Genomic DNA, 17,252 nt, shown 5'->3' with positions numbered 1-17,252 from the left:
CAATTAATTAACCATGCGATCCGATTTAAATGATTTTTACAAAATCGACATTTACAAGACGGAACGTTCTAAATTGCAAAAGTGATATCAAAAATTGATGTTACCAGTCAAAAGATCACGTTTGAAATAAGCATTCTAAATGCTTAAATCTGGAATTTTATATTGTAAATTCTGTATTTACTTTTCTCTTGGGTCGAAATTTGTTTGATCATTTTAATTTAGAAATATATGTAGCACAAAATATTTCGAGAACGAGCATGTTTGAAGAAAATGTTTCAAATAAAAGTTGTAGAATTTGAAAAGAATTATCAGATGAGCTACTTAGATTTTGAAGCCCCACATTGGGCCCAATAAAATCAATCTTGTTCTTATTACAAGTAGCTTGGATAGATTTGGAAAAAAAATTTTTTTAAATACTCTTTTTATTTGTAAAACCTGAGAGATTACTTTGAAATCAATGTTCCTTGATAAAAAATGTCGAAAATTTTATTTTAAAAAATCCAAGTTTTTAATTCAAAGATGAAACTTAAGCGTTTAAGAACATTACTTGCGTTTTCAGATAAGTATACGAGCGGCATAGAAATCTTTATTAGAGAGCTATGATTTCCTATACGGTGCAAAAAGAAAGGTTAAGATATGAAAGTGTGGTAATGAAGGATCGTTCATGAGCGTTCGATAGTAAACTAGGAATTTCAAACTCGCTCATCGATCATGCAGTGGTTTCGCTGGATTTTGTTCAGTCTGGTTCGTATGAAACCGGTACAGCCTACGGCGCAGAAAAGAGGAAGATCTCGGCGTAGAAAAGAGAAAGATCGTATAAGACCAGATAAAACAGAAGAATAAAGAAGTAACTAGAATTATATTCACGATATTGCATCTGCTTACTTGTTATTTAAAAAGAAATCAATAATAAGTCGCTTAGTTTCAATTTTACATTTTATAATCGTACAGCATTCTTCAATCTTTTTAATAACTTTTAACGAACAATTGATGATTGCAATTTATAAATTATTAACAATTTCTTTCTCTAAAGATAATGAAACATGATAATATCTTTTGCATCATAAAAAATGAATAAATTATCGATTCTGCTCTATTGTTCATTGAAATCTTACGTCACGTGGACATGTAATATTCTTGATTAACAGCCATTCAGCAACAGGCATTCGTATAAATACATGTTATATGTTTTCGGAGCCGCGAAGCGATCACGTTGGATATCGTGAGTTTGGCCCATGCCACGGGCAATGAAGATATTTATCGTTACCAACACATATGCATTGTCCGAGGACAATGGGGGTTCCAAAAAGAATGAAATGCTCTGCGGGGACAAGTTCCCGCGAAACGAGCCCCAGTCGTCGACAGGAACTTTCGAGGGGTTTTGCACACGAAAGGCGTTCTGCAAAATAAATATCATGGGACAGTCGAATCCGCCGACTTGGCCAAGCAGCGCGAGTTCTTTCTTTCGGGGCTCTTCTCGCGGATGCTGCCACTTCTTGCACACTGCATAATCGTAAAGATGAGTAATCGCTTCCTCCAGACGCGATGTGGACAACGGTCTCGCTCGTTGTCGTGCAACGCGATTCCCAGCCTCGTACGTTTTCGATTCGAGAAAATTGTGATCCTTTATAATTTTTCTAATGCATAGCCACGACCGACTGTCGCTGCAAATTATCCAAAGATCGCGATCGATTATATTATTCCACCATCGGCTAACGGATTCAGTAATATTGCATCCTTGCAATAAAAAGATCTGCACGCTTTCCATCCCGTCAACGCGGAGTTCCGTCTTACTTTCTCATAATCCTTTTAATAATCTTACACGCTGGTCTTTTTATTAAATTAAAAAAGTTTTATTACATATAGTCGAGTTTAAGCCTCCGGAGTTAATGGTGGATCAATTCGATCCGCTCAATTATAAATCTTTTTATTAAAAATGTCGAATTAATCAATTTTCTTTACGTTATATTTGCAAATTTGAATTATTCTTATTAAAATATACTTAGTATTCATCCTTTCTTTTATAGTTATATCATTTTGATTTTTGAAAATAATTAATGCCTTTTAACCTAAATTAAATAAGTGTCATAAACTCAGCGCCATTACGTAATTGTGTTATAAATTTTGCCCATCAGCTCCGAAGAGTTAAAATATATAATATTTAATATATTAAAATATATTAAACTTACAATTTTATATACAATTTGTTAGATTTAGACAAAATTACTATTTGGACGATTAAATTAATTTTAATTCATTTTTATGCAATACTAATTGAATTGTATGAATTTAATAAAAAATATCCCGCAATAACTGTAATCTTCCTAGCAAATATCCATCTTTTTTCTTAATTCTTTGTAATTCACATACTTTTCACTCACAAAAACATGTAATTTTCTTCATAATCTAATGCACATTACTATAAGAAAAAGGCGATGAGTACAAATAAAGAAACCAAGTGATATGTAACGTCACAACATACGGGGCATTTCGCATTTGACTAAAGTGATTCGTTGCCCAGCAACTTCGCGCTTCCTCGCAGATACATCGCAAACGTCAATGTATTTCACGAGCAAGTACTGTTAGGCCAATAAACATATATTTAGTATCGACATTTTTTTACATGCATCTAAGAGAAGTCTCTCCTCTTCCCTTTAACGGTGGTGCATTCGTTACGGTACCGCGGTGTTTTGTGCGCTCCTATATGACTCGTAAGTATACGGTTTATGTGTTACGTTCAGGCGGGGCGTCGACGCCCTTGAACAATAAACCATGCCTTTTTTTCTCTCGTTTCTGCTGCCTCACCTCCCCTCTCTTCTTCCTCCTCCTCCTCCTCCTCCTCCTCCTCCTCCCCCCCCGTTCCTCGTTTTCTTCGCCGGCACCATGATTCTTTGTTATCCATCATACATTACGTATGAAAGAGGCAAGAGAGTTTTTTGCCTTATGTCCCGCGCTTGAGAAAAAAAAGGCAGCATCGCCCATATTGTGAATTAACGAACACTGTTAATTCTCTCGGGCGCTATACGAAGAGCCGCGCGCCGGTTATCGGCATCATTCTATCATGTGCTTAATTCTTTGGACCAACCGGGATGCACAATCCATCATTATAAGCATTACAACTATAACTGCATTTGTGGCATCTACCGGATATCGCCGTATCCGGTATTTAGAAACACCGCGAGCTATGTGATTAGTAATCCGACAATTTATAAATCATTATTAATTACAGATAAGAAACGCAGTTAATAATTATCGAGCTTGATCTTATTTAATCTACGAGATGCAATGAGTTTAGAATCGCAAAGCAAAAAGGTTCACTATGGACCAATTAGTTGTATATACTACGTAATATCTCTGTTTACAAGAGCTCTCTGCGCATAAAAGGATGTAAAAAGAACGCGCGTAAAAACGCTTCGCTTCTCTTTATCCGTGCGATTCAACGTTTCGAACGCCAGCGATCTTACACGCCTATTCGTTCCGTGGGACTATGATCGCGGCAGCAATGATCCCGGAGGAAGGCACGCCGTGCCATTCGCGCGTTGTTTCCACGATGGTAAAAATGCGAAGCGAGCGGATGGAACGGCGCGGCGCGGCGCGGCGCGGCACGGCGCGGCAGCGGTACGGAGTTGCGGAGGAAAGAAAGAGCGTCTTCCGCGTCGGAAGAGGATTAATATATTCCCGGTGTAATTTTCAATATTTCAGCGACTAGGATCGGCGCGGATGCATTAATCTCGGGTCAGTGCATTGTTGCCTCGGGGTATCGCGGGGCAGAGACCCCCAACTCCTAGGCGTGCCGCGACTTTTCCAAGCCGCTAAGCAGCCCCGCGCGGCTGGAATGATCGATTCGCCAAAAGGGAAAAAAGCCACCTGCATTACTCATGCTCGTGTGCATCGGCATCGGCAGCGGCTGCGATATGTATGTGTAAATGTATGCGTGTACGCGCGCGCACACAATAGCGCGCGCAATGCATGCTTGCGTATGTGTGCCGATGTATGGTTCCGGGCAAAGGTGCATCGACCCCCACCTGTCCCCTTGGCTTACCGCTCAAGGATTTTAATTGCAGACCTCTAGCGTTTTTCTAACGCTGGTAGGAAGCGAATTACAATCGCAAAAAGGCAAGCCGCGTCGACGCCGGCGCTGCAATGCACAGCGGTGCACAGTGCTACGTGCGTGTGCGTTCCGTGCACTATTGCACGCGTGTGCGTTAGCGGCGATGCACGTAGCAGCGATGATGCGAGAACTTCACAATTAATTCTTCGAGTACGGAAAATGATTTCTCTACAATTCTACAATATCTACTTTTTTAATCGTAATGTAACATATAAAATAGCTTAAGTAGGATTCTGAGAGAAAAGGCTAAAAAAGGCGAGAGGAAATAGATATATCTTTGAAAGAAAAATGTTAGTTATAAAACATTGTATAATCTAGGAAGATGGGAAAGAAACAGAAAGTAATTATATAATATATCCAGAGTAATTCTGTATAATAAACTTTCCCGTCAAATATGCAAAGCACGTCACTTTTAATCCAATTGATTTTAATTCAATTACACAATGAATTTTAATTTCTTCGATTATTACCATTTAAGAGATTAACATCATGATATACAAATAATTACTTAAACACGGAAAACAATAAATTGGATGATTTAATAAAGCTATAGTTTGTTGCATGAATTCCACATTTACATTTAGTTTAATATATTTGGTTCAACAAGGAAATCATATCTGTAAGCAATTATCAGTATGCTAATTTAGCTAATTCTTTGCTACAAAAATTGCAAAAATTACTAATGTAATGTAAAGTTTCTTCATTACATAGCAAAAGCCAACTTAGCCAGTATGTTTTGTTAAAAAATTTAGTTTATATATTGGACTGATTTTCATAGAAAATTAGTCCTTTGCTGTATGTAACAAAGCTGCGTTATTACAACAGATATGATTATCTATAATCGCTAATTTTATTCAGCTGTACTTTACTACAGCATGAATTTACATAATCAATCTGACATCTTTAGTTATTTAAAATTTTTTTTCTATATACAAATATACATATATTTATTCTTTGATCAGTTAAGTAAATATCTTCCTAATCTAAAAATTAGATTAAGCAAATTATTAGACATGCACACTGATGGTGACTAATTCGGTAACTTACCTTACGTGCATAGTTACGATGTGATGTAATGCGAACGATCCGACGGACGGCAGGAAGAGAGCATTACCATTTAGAAATAAGCGCGATAATCAGCATGGCAGGATGCTTAGAAAATAACGGGGCACTAATGAGACGCGCAGAGTCCCTTCTTATCCACATGAACTGTAAATATGTGGGCCGAGTATATATGTATGCATTTCTCTCTCTCTCTCTCTCTCTCTCTCTCTCTCTCTCTCTCTCTCTCTCTCTCTCTCTCTCCCCTCCCCTCCTCCCTCCCTCCCTCTCTTTCTAACATTTCTTTCTCATTTTTCCTTGTTTACATACACACACATACACACACACACGCACACACACGCACACACGCGCGCGCGCGCACACACACACACACATAATGCATCTGATTTGTTCTGAATCATTCGCGGCTGCAGCGCTTCGCGTGGCTATTCACACTTCCGCGCGAGACACGGAGCTACAGTCTCGTCAGGTCTCGTCGAATAATAAAGTTATACGCGCGGGCATCTTCTAATGTAATGTGGCATTACCATCTCAGAACGAACGACCTCGCAAGCGAGCGAGCGAGCGCATTCGCGAGTTCGTATCGCATGCATATCGCGGAACGCGATCAACGCGGCAAGGTCGTTGCGTGTTTTATTTGAAAATTTTTTTTCCTGGGAAAGTCACTAAAATGTTCCGCGCTATTTTACCGTTAAAATCAATCATCTAATTAGTTGTTTTAATGCGGAGTCACGCGGGATCCTAAATAATTGCCTCCTGCAATTTTCACTTACAATGCAAATTAATGTCTTCATGAATATTCAATTAATTATGTTAAAAGTTTATTTTTTTACATTATAAATAATCGTAGTTTATTAAATATTATGACTGCTTTATCAATTGAAGAAATATAGAGAAAAGGGGAATTTATGGAATTCGATGAAATTATTTTTGTTTATCATTTATCATTATTTGGCAATTGTTTAAAAAAATATAAATCCAAGAATGCAGAACGAAGAAACATTCTGACATTCGTAATTTTAATTAAATGTCAAATGATGATGTGTTAAATGTAATTTTTATTAAAATGAAAAAATTACAGATTTTTCTGTACTATATTTATACAAAAGTAATATAAAAATGGTGATTTAGGATTGATTCAAAAATTTCAATAAAAAATAGATATATAATTCGAAAAATTAAGATAATTTTAAAAAAATGTTAAGATAACTTTAATAAAATATAAAATTATTAAACTGCTTTATATACGTAACATTCATTTTTATAAATACGGGAAATATAAATTTCCAATTCTTTTTACAGAGATTAGATACATCTTTAAAAACTATATAAGAAGATATTATTATTGAGATTAAATGACGTAACAGTAAAAATAATTTGGATCAACGTTACTGATGATCATCCTTTGCAGATAATTGAAAGGAATCATAGATAATAGAAAAATGTATCATTTCCTGTTGCGATGTAACGGTAATAGAGTCCTCGCAAATTCTATAGAAATCCCATAAACCTGATGATGATTCTTCCTGACCGCTACCGCTAATGGTTACCTTCGCGATGCTACAGATCAATTGTCCACCGTATTTCTCGAACATCTCGAGCATGCAACAATAAAATGATGCGTATTCATTCACGCGGAACAAATCTAATTTATGTGCTATTGGGAAAACGTTTTGAAGTTGAAAACGCAACTTTTCGACCGCTATATATTTCTCCTTGTTTTATTACTACGGAAGAATGTCTTGCAACAGAAACGCTCTTCGAGATCTTCTTAGCAGCGCAAAAACGCCAACTAACGCACATCGATTGGTCACCGAACGACATTGCAGTTACATCGCGACTTAACAGCAATACGGTGTCTAAACTCGGTAGCAATCCCCGTATCTTCTCGACTCCTCTTTCCTTCCCATCCCATTTCACCTTTTCCCGGCACAAGGTAGTTACTTATCCAAGGTACGTCGATCCCTGAAGGGGCTTCTTTCTTGCGCGTTTTCTCCTCCATCGCCTGCATTCGGACTTAGAGAATTCCGCAATCATTTCAGACGCCAACCGGCCTCTCTCTCTCTCTCTCTCTCTCTCTCTCTCTTTCTCTTCCTTAATACATAATACACGTGTATGCGAGACACCTCCTCATATATACAAGGATGATACATCACAGGGTTCCATTGCTAAACCGTAAGCATACGTTGTAAGATATCGCGGTCGTGTGTTGGAGGTCACGTTCACACGAAACTAGACGAGAGTACTTATTAATTCACTAATTCTAATTAATATTAATGCCGTGGAACGATTTACCAGCGCCAATGATGCGCGTTGCAAAATTTCAACAACGTCGAGAGAAACATCAGTCTTTTCATAGTTAAAATTATGTTTTACGATACATTAGATATTCTGATTACTATATAATTACTATATAATTAACACTGACAATGAAGCTTATCAATCTTTTCATTCGATCGAAAGACCGTTTCCTTTTAAGCAAACAAATATTTTTCTTTGTAACAATGTATTAAACAAGATAATGATACAAAATGATACAAAAAGAAATGTGTTTTCTTTACCTTAACACTACTCAAAAGTACCGTTGAAAGTTTCCGCCCGTAATTAACGAGATACCGGGAAACGTGATACGCTTTGAAAGATTGATTGTTGGGGACTCTCCTTCGCGAGCGAAGCGAGAAACAAGCGTAACCGTGCACCGTCGGTCAGGAGAACCAGGTAGGCTATTACAACGTGACATTCGTTAATTTACGTAAGATTCCAAACGGTTTCCTCTTCAGTAATGGCCTTGTCGGCGCAGCTATTTCTACGGGGACATATCGATCGGCACTTCCATTGGCCATACAAAACGTTAAAACATTATGCTGGTATACGATAGCATTAATTATTTACGTATATAATGGAGCAAAATTCTGAAGCGGGAACGTATCAGCGTAATTGTTCACTGAAAGAGTTTTCAATTTTGCTGAAGAATCTAAAAATTTAGTTGGATAATGATTTGAAAAATAATTTGGCTGGACGATCAAAACAGTTAGGTAGAATGACAAAATTTATTGCTAGAATATCAAAACATTTTGCAACATTGCTCATCATGCTTAAGATTCAGATAAGAAAAATTATTTTGATCTAGCAAAATTACGAGTATTTTCAGATCTGTATCTAGTCAAATGTTCAGATTTTTCAATAAAATTACTCTTTTAATATGCACCATTTGCGAAAATAACTACGAAAACTCGCAGGATATTTCAATTGTTTGCTCTAATATTCATCGGACGATGCATTATTTTCCTTCCTTCTTCATAATTGATAGTAAATTTATTAGATTCACTCAATTATAAATATTTTTATCAAAAATTTGTCAATCCGTTCAATTTTCTTTACATCACATCTGCAAATTTAGATTAGTCTTATTAAAATATACTTAATATTCATTCTTTTGTGTACGAATTATGTCATTTTGGTCATTTCTTAAAATTAATTAGTGTCTTTTAATTTAATTAAATATATCTTACAGACCCAGCATCACTAACTGTACTACAGATTTTGATGTCAGCTCCAGAGAAGATAAAGGAAATAAGTAAAGTTACAGGTTGATCATCGTGATCATTTTTGTCATGTATAACGTGGGATCACTCGCTGACTAGAAATCTCAGCCAAATTTGCATCTGTAATCGATTTACAATTAATATCATTGACCTTTCTTCCTCGACCAGGTCACAGAACATTCGATTAGCTACTCGACCCGTTATGCGGAACGAGCGAAACATGACAGCGTCACTCATCATCAGTGGACTGCCAATCGGACTGCCCCGTAACGCAAATCGCGCGCTATCTTCATTTAGTCACGGAAAGGATGGTATTAGAACATTTTCACACGAACTACTGTGCCACTAAAAGACCGATGTGAATAAATTACATAATTGTATCTTAGAAGGCGTAGGTTTATACAACAAGACTCCACACGTCTAGATATAATACCAAACAGCTTTTTTAAATAGCGGTATCTGGATTTCACTGCAGCATTAACATATTTTCACACACCGACTTTACATTTCATTACATGGCATTTTTTTTCAAATAAAAGTATTCAGAATGAAAAGATCAGGTTCTCAAGAAACGTTAGATATTTTTAACTTAATTATATTATCCGCACGAAACTTCATGTTATATTTAACTGCATATAATTTAGATGAATTCCGAAGAGGTCGACAATAATAACGATGCAAATCGGCTGAATTTATGCACACGAATGTATCTGTTGCTTTCTAGAAAATGATAGCCGAAATCCGTGAAGTTAATCCATGAATTCTCGTTTCAAGCGGCAGATTCTTGACTCATATGAATCATCAATTAACATAAGCGGAAAGAATACTTTTAGATATATGCTTCTTGGAAAATATATTTCAACGATGGCTCAGCATAGATCGTGTGAATGAATTACCATAATAAAAAAACTATTTCCTGTAAATTTCATAATATGGAATAATAAAAAAATCAAGAAGCGTATAGATTTGAAAAAAACACTGAAGAAATGTAATTAATTAATTATCAACATAGAAAAAAAACTGCTTTAAATTTCGAAATCATAACTGATCATAAATAATAAACAATTGTATATTAAATACGTTTCATAAGATATACTGTCCAAACAAGAATTTTTTATTTTCTTTCATCCATAATTTATTACAATCGATTAAAGATAAGAAGAAACGCTCTCAACATTTAAATGCAGCGGACTTCTAACTTAACAATTAATAGCGCTATTCACAGAATGGACTATGTATCTGTATATACGATTGATCATCATCAGTGGAACAAGTCTCGCCATCTCTAATTTCACTGGGGTTTTAAAAGATTAACATGACACGGATCGCATGGGCCATCGAGTGAAATCATTCACTGGAAATATCAGGAGAAAAGAAAGAGGCCAATGAGAAGAGTCAAGCCACAAAATTATTATATATTATATATATTTAGGAAGAAAAACAGAGTAAAGCGCGAGAGAAAGAGAGAGAGAGAGAGAGAGGAGGGGGGGGGGAAAGAAAGAGAAATGATCAGTGCAGAAGATGACAGAGAAGAGGACGAAGAGAGCTCGACAGCGCGAAAACCGCGACGAAGACGAGTGTCGTCCCAGTGTACACATAACACGTATTAATGTTGAGACGCGGAGGAAAGACATGGCAGGCCTACGGGTATAGGATGACACTTGGTGGAGACCCTCGATCGCCTCGGTCAAGCATCATCTCGTCCCTCCTTCGGCCGCCCTTCCCTTTGCCCCACGTCATTCTGCCCCCGCCAGTCATTGGGCCCCGACCGAGAAGGCACCATCGACTGGACTCGGGGCTCCTCGTGCACCTCCGTCGGCGCTCGTTTATGCTCGGTTCGACCTTGAACGGGCCCTGTATGGTCTATGCCACTGACACGGACCAAGGACGGGGAGGCCCCACGGTTGGGTACCGACGTGCTGTTGTCCCGAAACGCGGTCGTGGAACTCCGGAGCGGCGCGCTGGAAAGTGTTCGAGCCCGATGGCAAACTCTTTTTCGTGCTTCGTGCCTTCCCTTCACGCCTGCCATTGGCGTAGGGTGGTCGGAAAGTACGAATGTACCTTTAATTTGCACGAATAGCGAATTATAGGCCGGTGGAAATATGGCAGACGTTCTATCTCGTTTGAACTTAAGCGAAGTAAATGATTTTATATAAGGTCTAACATTTCGATAGTATAGACTATTAACGTACACTTATAAATAATGTTTGAACAGATTTACATTATTAATACAAATTTAATATTAAAACTATAAAATGATATACATCAATTATATTAAGGAACACTGGAGAGAGAAATAGAGAAGGAAGAAAGGAAAAGAAACGAAGAGAGAAAATTATTGTGAAATCTTGCACAAAAATTTAAAATATTACCATCTCATATAATAATTATTTCTGAAAAATCAGAATTTTTTAAAAAAATTAAAAATTATGAAATCTAAAATGTATATTAAAATGTATATTAAAATTATTAATTAAAATTTTAGCATTTGAACATTACAAAGATTTTTAATCTATATTATGTGCAGGAATTATTCTTTTTGAACTTGCACAGGTTCATTAAGAATTAAGAATTTGCTAAAATATATTAGGAGAAGTATATTATCTCTTGAATAGTCTATAAACGCCGAGATATAGAAGGAAACCAGAAGAATATAGGATAAAGCAGATGATTCTGAACGCACACATATATATAATAAAAAGGGCGCAACGATTTCGAAAGTGGAATCCTCGTAGCGAAGTGTATTTAATAGAAATGAATAGCAATCTTGGATTTTCTGCTGCAAGAAGTTAGCCTTGAGTTCGACTCCAGAATGTGCAATATCGTTGATTTTGAGTGTGTATGTGTGTGTGTGTGTGCGCGCGCGCGCGTGTGCGTGTGCGCGCGTGTGTGCGTGTGTGCGTGCGTGCGTGCGTGCGTGTGTGTGCGTGTGCGTGCGTGCGTGTGTGTGCGCGCGCGCGCGCGCGTGTGTGTGTGCGTGCGTGCGTGCGTGCGTGCGTGCGTGCGTGCGTGTGTGTGTGTGTGTGTGTGTGTGTGTGTGTGTGTGTGTGTGTGTGTGAGAGAGAGAGAGAGAGAGAGATTGAAATTCAATATAATCGCAAGCAACGAGTTTATATATGTAAGAATATGAGTACAAATAAAATGTACGCATGCAAGCGCCTTGTGGCAATAGTTTGTGACACATACTACGGATTTCTTGTAATCCAATATCGAATTGAATGTTTCTATTGAATGACGCAAAAATTCTCGGGATAAATGGATGTAAGTGACAGCCACTTTTATCTTTAATCTCTCATATCTCTCGCATATTGTTTATATTTTTAGCAATTGCAGCCTGCATTTGCTTATGAATGCAACGGGATTTATTCTGATTGCGAAATGATACCTTGTACCTAACTATCCCACTTTACATACGGATTAAATCCTGACTCTTATATGAGAACCGAAATATCATCGTAAACCTCCTCGTGTCTTCTCTCACGAATACCGCATGGAGTACGTGGTAGCACGAAGCTGCGAACGCGAACACGAAGTAAAGTACAGCAACGAAGTAGCAATGATAGAGTGCTGGTACTGGTATCGGCGTGGGTACAAGTATAAGTACAAGTACTAGTAACGCCGCGGAGCCTGCAGTCGCGGATCGTTTCGAAGCACTGCCGTTGCGTGCGATGCATCCTGGTTATTGCGAAAGGGTCAGGGATCGTGTCGAGAGGCCAAGAAAGACGGTACTCCCGAGGCCGATCTCTTGATGGGATCCACGATGCAGATCGGTTAATGCAACGCGAAAATGTGAAACTAGTAATAGACGTTGGTTCTCCTATTCGTTTCGGCCTTTTTTCCTTTCGCTTTTTCTTCCTACACTCGAATCGATAGCGCGAGGATAGAATATATCGTGAAAATAAGAAATTAACATTGTTTTCATATGAGAAAATGTTTCTCTGTAAACGTATTTTGTACAAACATATTTTGGAAAAAGACAGGATGTAATAATGACAATAATAATGCCAGAAGATTAAAAAACAATTCTTCGCAATACGCAAATTTTTTCGCCACGCCTATGGCAAGACCCAAAGCGCCGTCTGCACTAAACCATCAGAGCTACTCGTTGGGCTTCAGCAGGACCATCTCGTGTCCACGTATGAAAAAAAAATGCGACGAGAGAAGAAGAGGGTTCTGGGCGTTGGCCCTAAATCTAACAAAATATTCGTCCGTCTCGTAGGACAAGGAGCATAATACGTCTCTTGTGAAGATCTGTGATCTTTTTTTGTTCCTTCCATATCCTCCTTTCGTTAGTTATCTTCTATTCGCATAGTATAACGATGGACGATCTGGTTTTCGCCATCATACAACCATCACACATATCATTTATAATGATACATCATTCACATTATGGACTAAAAAATTATATATAATATGCACATAGAAGTAATTGGATATATTTTTTTCATTGCAATTATTAATCATTTAAAACAGAAACATCTATAAATAAAATCATTATTTCTGATAAGTAATTATTCTAAAAAAAAAAATTAAAAATAGAATATAGAAAATAAATTAAATTTAATATTTAACTTTGAATTCGCAATCATCGCTATAAAAAAGAAAATACATTATTCTTTCTTATTTAGTCCATGAAATTATTTGGGAAGAATATATTAAAATAGTTCTGCAAATATATTTTTGGATCCAACTGATTAAGAGATTCCACGAAAAATGATCCGAAATAATATTTAAATAAATATTTAAATAATATTTAAATACGTTCCAATCATTTTATGATTTATATTCGCTCCTTGATTTATGCAAATTTGCAGGCCTTTGTTGGTCGATGTTAATCACTCTGTCGAGAAAGATTCCTCGAATTATCGGATGCAGACGGAACGTAGGCTGCAATGTAGCATTCATCTCGACACGACGCAGAGAAGGGAGGATCGCGATTCACCTTTGGTGACTTTTTTCTGTCAGTGCAGCAACCCCGATGTTCGAGGTTCAGATTTGCTGCTCGTTTTCGCTTCGGATCTTGAGGATCCACGACAACGACGACGACGACGACGACAACGACTGCGATGGGGACCACGATGACGATGGAAAGAAGGGAATGAACCAGTCTGGAGTGAAATTTCGCTCGAATAAGTACATCTGACAGAACTCTTTCCGAAAGAAGGAACACGCGCGCGTACGCCTCATCCTTTAACAACGAAAGACAACGGAGCTTCTTAACATGACACCTTGACGTTACGAGAATAATTATCTTGATTAAGAAATACCGGACTCGTAACAAAGTAATAAGAGTAAAAAGGTACCACGGCCGTACGGTCGAGAAGGGCTCTCTTCTTGCGTCAGCTGGCCGTTTGTGCAAACGAAGATCGACTCATTATAAAGCCCGTGCGCGGACTAACGTAACCACCAATGCTTGGGTCGCTAAGCCGGTCGTACATATACCCGGCGCGGGATCGGGCAACGAGCGCAAACACGTTCCTACAATGTAAAACGCAAACGTATCAACGGATGCGTGCAAATACGGACGCGTATGTGCGTGCGCACGCTCGCGTGAATTCAGCCTCACCGTCGCGGTTGGTGCGGTGCATCAAAGGAGGATTTGCGTACGGCGTAAGCCGGAGGTACAGGCTGACCTGTTATCGCCGATGTAATTGTAAAGGGAATAATTCTACCGACGAAGCAGTAAGACGGGAAGCTCGTGAAATTCGAGTACGAGCCTTCAAGCATCGATCGAGGATAACGATTTGCGCACTTGGACGCGCGAAAAGCATAATAATTAGTCTCCGGTAATATTTTACTGAATGTGATGATTAATAAACACACTTTTTTTCCTCCAAGAAGATTCGAAGAGACTTGCGCTTCCTCTTTTAACGTCTAAACCTTTCTAGAAAGGAGAGTTGAAGATATTCATAAAAATTATGTATCATAATTATAGAAAAATAATTTAATCTTCCATTCAGCAATATGAATTTTAATTCTTTCGTTAGAAATAGAAGAAAAACAGAGCAAATTTTTTATTATTCTATTATATAAAAATCTGAAAAAATTCTGGTACAATCATCAAAATCTGGTACAATCAAAACTTTACCAATGAATTTTTACCATGATAGAAGAATAAAATTGTATTTTATTTTTCACACATTAAATTTATTTACCACTAAAATCGATGATGCCTTTAAAGATCTCAGCTGTTGTGAAGGATTAAGAAAAACAGCATGTTCTAAAATTATTTAGACAGTGTTTAACTAAGAAAGAAAAAAATTGCTTTGCGTTATAACGTAGTGTCTCTTTTGCGTCTCTTATACGAGGGCCGTGGATAATCATTATAATCAAAATGCATGCAGATCTCTCACAATCGATGAAGTCATCAATTCGCGAAAGTATTCAAAGTATTATATTCCGGCGCGTTAGTCTAACGAGGAGGCTCGTCCGTTCGTTTCGCTGCTTGCGTGCCACGAGAAAATTCAACCGTAGCTTCAAAGTCCGCCCGTCAGAGTCATTCTATACTATGAGAAAAAGAAAAAAGATGAGCCACGTATGGCTCATATGCGGGAATCGCGCAAGGTCGAAATATCCCGCGCACATCCTGCCTTTTTCCACGCGGTTCGCGGTAGAACCGCAGGAATCCCATGAAGAACTCAGAAACAACGACGGACGGAGACGGAGCGTGATACGAGAACAAGGGAAAGAGAAGGAAAAAGAAAGAAAGAGAGAGAGAGAGAGAGAGAGAGAGAGAGAGAGAGAGAGAGAGACAAGGAGAGGGAGAGAGAGTTAGGAAAAAGACCCGCTCATCAGAAACAATAATACGAGGGAACCTGAGTAATAGCAAGGGTACAACATTATACGTTCCTAGCAGCTTGTAATCGGAATGGAAATGCGGATCCTGCAGACGAGATACTCTCCCTTAAGATGTGGACCGGAATTTCTAAGGAAGAACAGCTAGCTCGCCTTGGCTCGTCATAACGTCGCGCCGATAATTAATATTATTTCACGACAACGTCCACTCCTTTCGAACCTCCCTCTTTTAGCTATGCCTTGTAATATTGGCTATACACGCCGCGATATATTTGAGTTATGACGAGACGCGTCCTGCAAATCAAATAAAATATAGAAGGGGTACAAGATGACATGCTACAGCAAATCTGTGATAGCAGAATTCATGTTAAACCGAAGATTAAAATATCATGATCGCTTTTGCGTGGGTGTACATATTAAATTCATATTAATAATAACTTTGAAGTTTAAAATGCGCATGTGATATGTTTGCGAATTTACGACGATTGCTCAAAAACATACATGTATAATTATTATGTATTTATTTTATAACTTTTTTGCGATATTCATAAATCATTATTATCATTTTATAATAATAATCTTATGGAAACAAAGTTTCATTCAAATTCATATCATGATAATCTAATGCGTTTCATTCATGAAATATTTCTTATTTCTTTCTTATTTTATAATCTAAAGAAATAAAAGTGAGTGTAAAAACTTGAATCTCGATATGAGACTAGTTAATTGCTGTATGATTGATTTGATTTTATTATATTTACATTCAGCAATGCTGTGACACCGGTATTTCTTCATAACGATGAGTTCAATGCTTTCATATTTTTAATCCGTACAACGTGTCAAGATGCTGATGTCAATAGAATAATATTTTCATTAACGTGATGCTATGCAAATAAGGATGAATGTTTGCTCGTTTGCGTTAGAAAATTCGATAAAATTAATATTAATGTGCAATTAATTAATGAAAATGTGGAATTTATCAAGATTTTGTACTTGACAAAAATATTTTCTTTCTTTAGACATCACGTTTTTTAAAAGAAAGAATGTAGTTGCTACCGTTGAATTATCAATCTGTTTTTCATTTCACACTTTGAATTGATGCAATAAGTTAAAGTGAAATAAACATATTTACATTTATTTCACTTCAACTTATTGCATCATGTGCACCAGTTCAGAAAGTGCAGAAATAAAAAAACAGACTTTATGATACCTGCATATGAGAAAGAGTATTTATCACTCTTTAATAAATTATCTTCTCATGGCTCACATAATCTAATAATCTTTACTTGTCATATTAATTATACATATAATATCTATAGATCTGAATAAAATGTTGCTGTCGTAAGCATGTAAGATTGTGTAAGATTAAGCTTTTGAAATTTAAATTTGTTATGCATACATTCCTCGAGTCTATTTTAAGTTTATATTCGTTTTAAAATGTGGCCACTTTATAAATATTATACTTAATATTTTTATTTCTTACACTATTGAATTTCTATTTTATTTTAAAATATATGTGTATATATAAAGTATATTAAAATAAAAATATAAACCAGTGAATAAACGAGAAGGCGAGGTTGAAATCAATGAAATCGTGCAGCGGTAAAAAGCTTCGCGCAAATTGAAGACGACAATTTCCCAAGTGGATTATGATTCCTTTATGTTTTTCTCATCAACGATAACACGGGTGCAAAGCGACGAGAGATTATGGGGGATATAACGAGATATGCATAAAATAT

The sequence above is a fragment of the Atta colombica genome, unplaced genomic scaffold, assembly GCF_001594045.1.
Source record: "Atta colombica isolate Treedump-2 unplaced genomic scaffold, Acol1.0 scaffold198, whole genome shotgun sequence".
Classification (NCBI taxonomy): domain Eukaryota; kingdom Metazoa; phylum Arthropoda; class Insecta; order Hymenoptera; family Formicidae; genus Atta; species Atta colombica.
Note: the sequence above shows the minus strand (reverse complement) of the source record.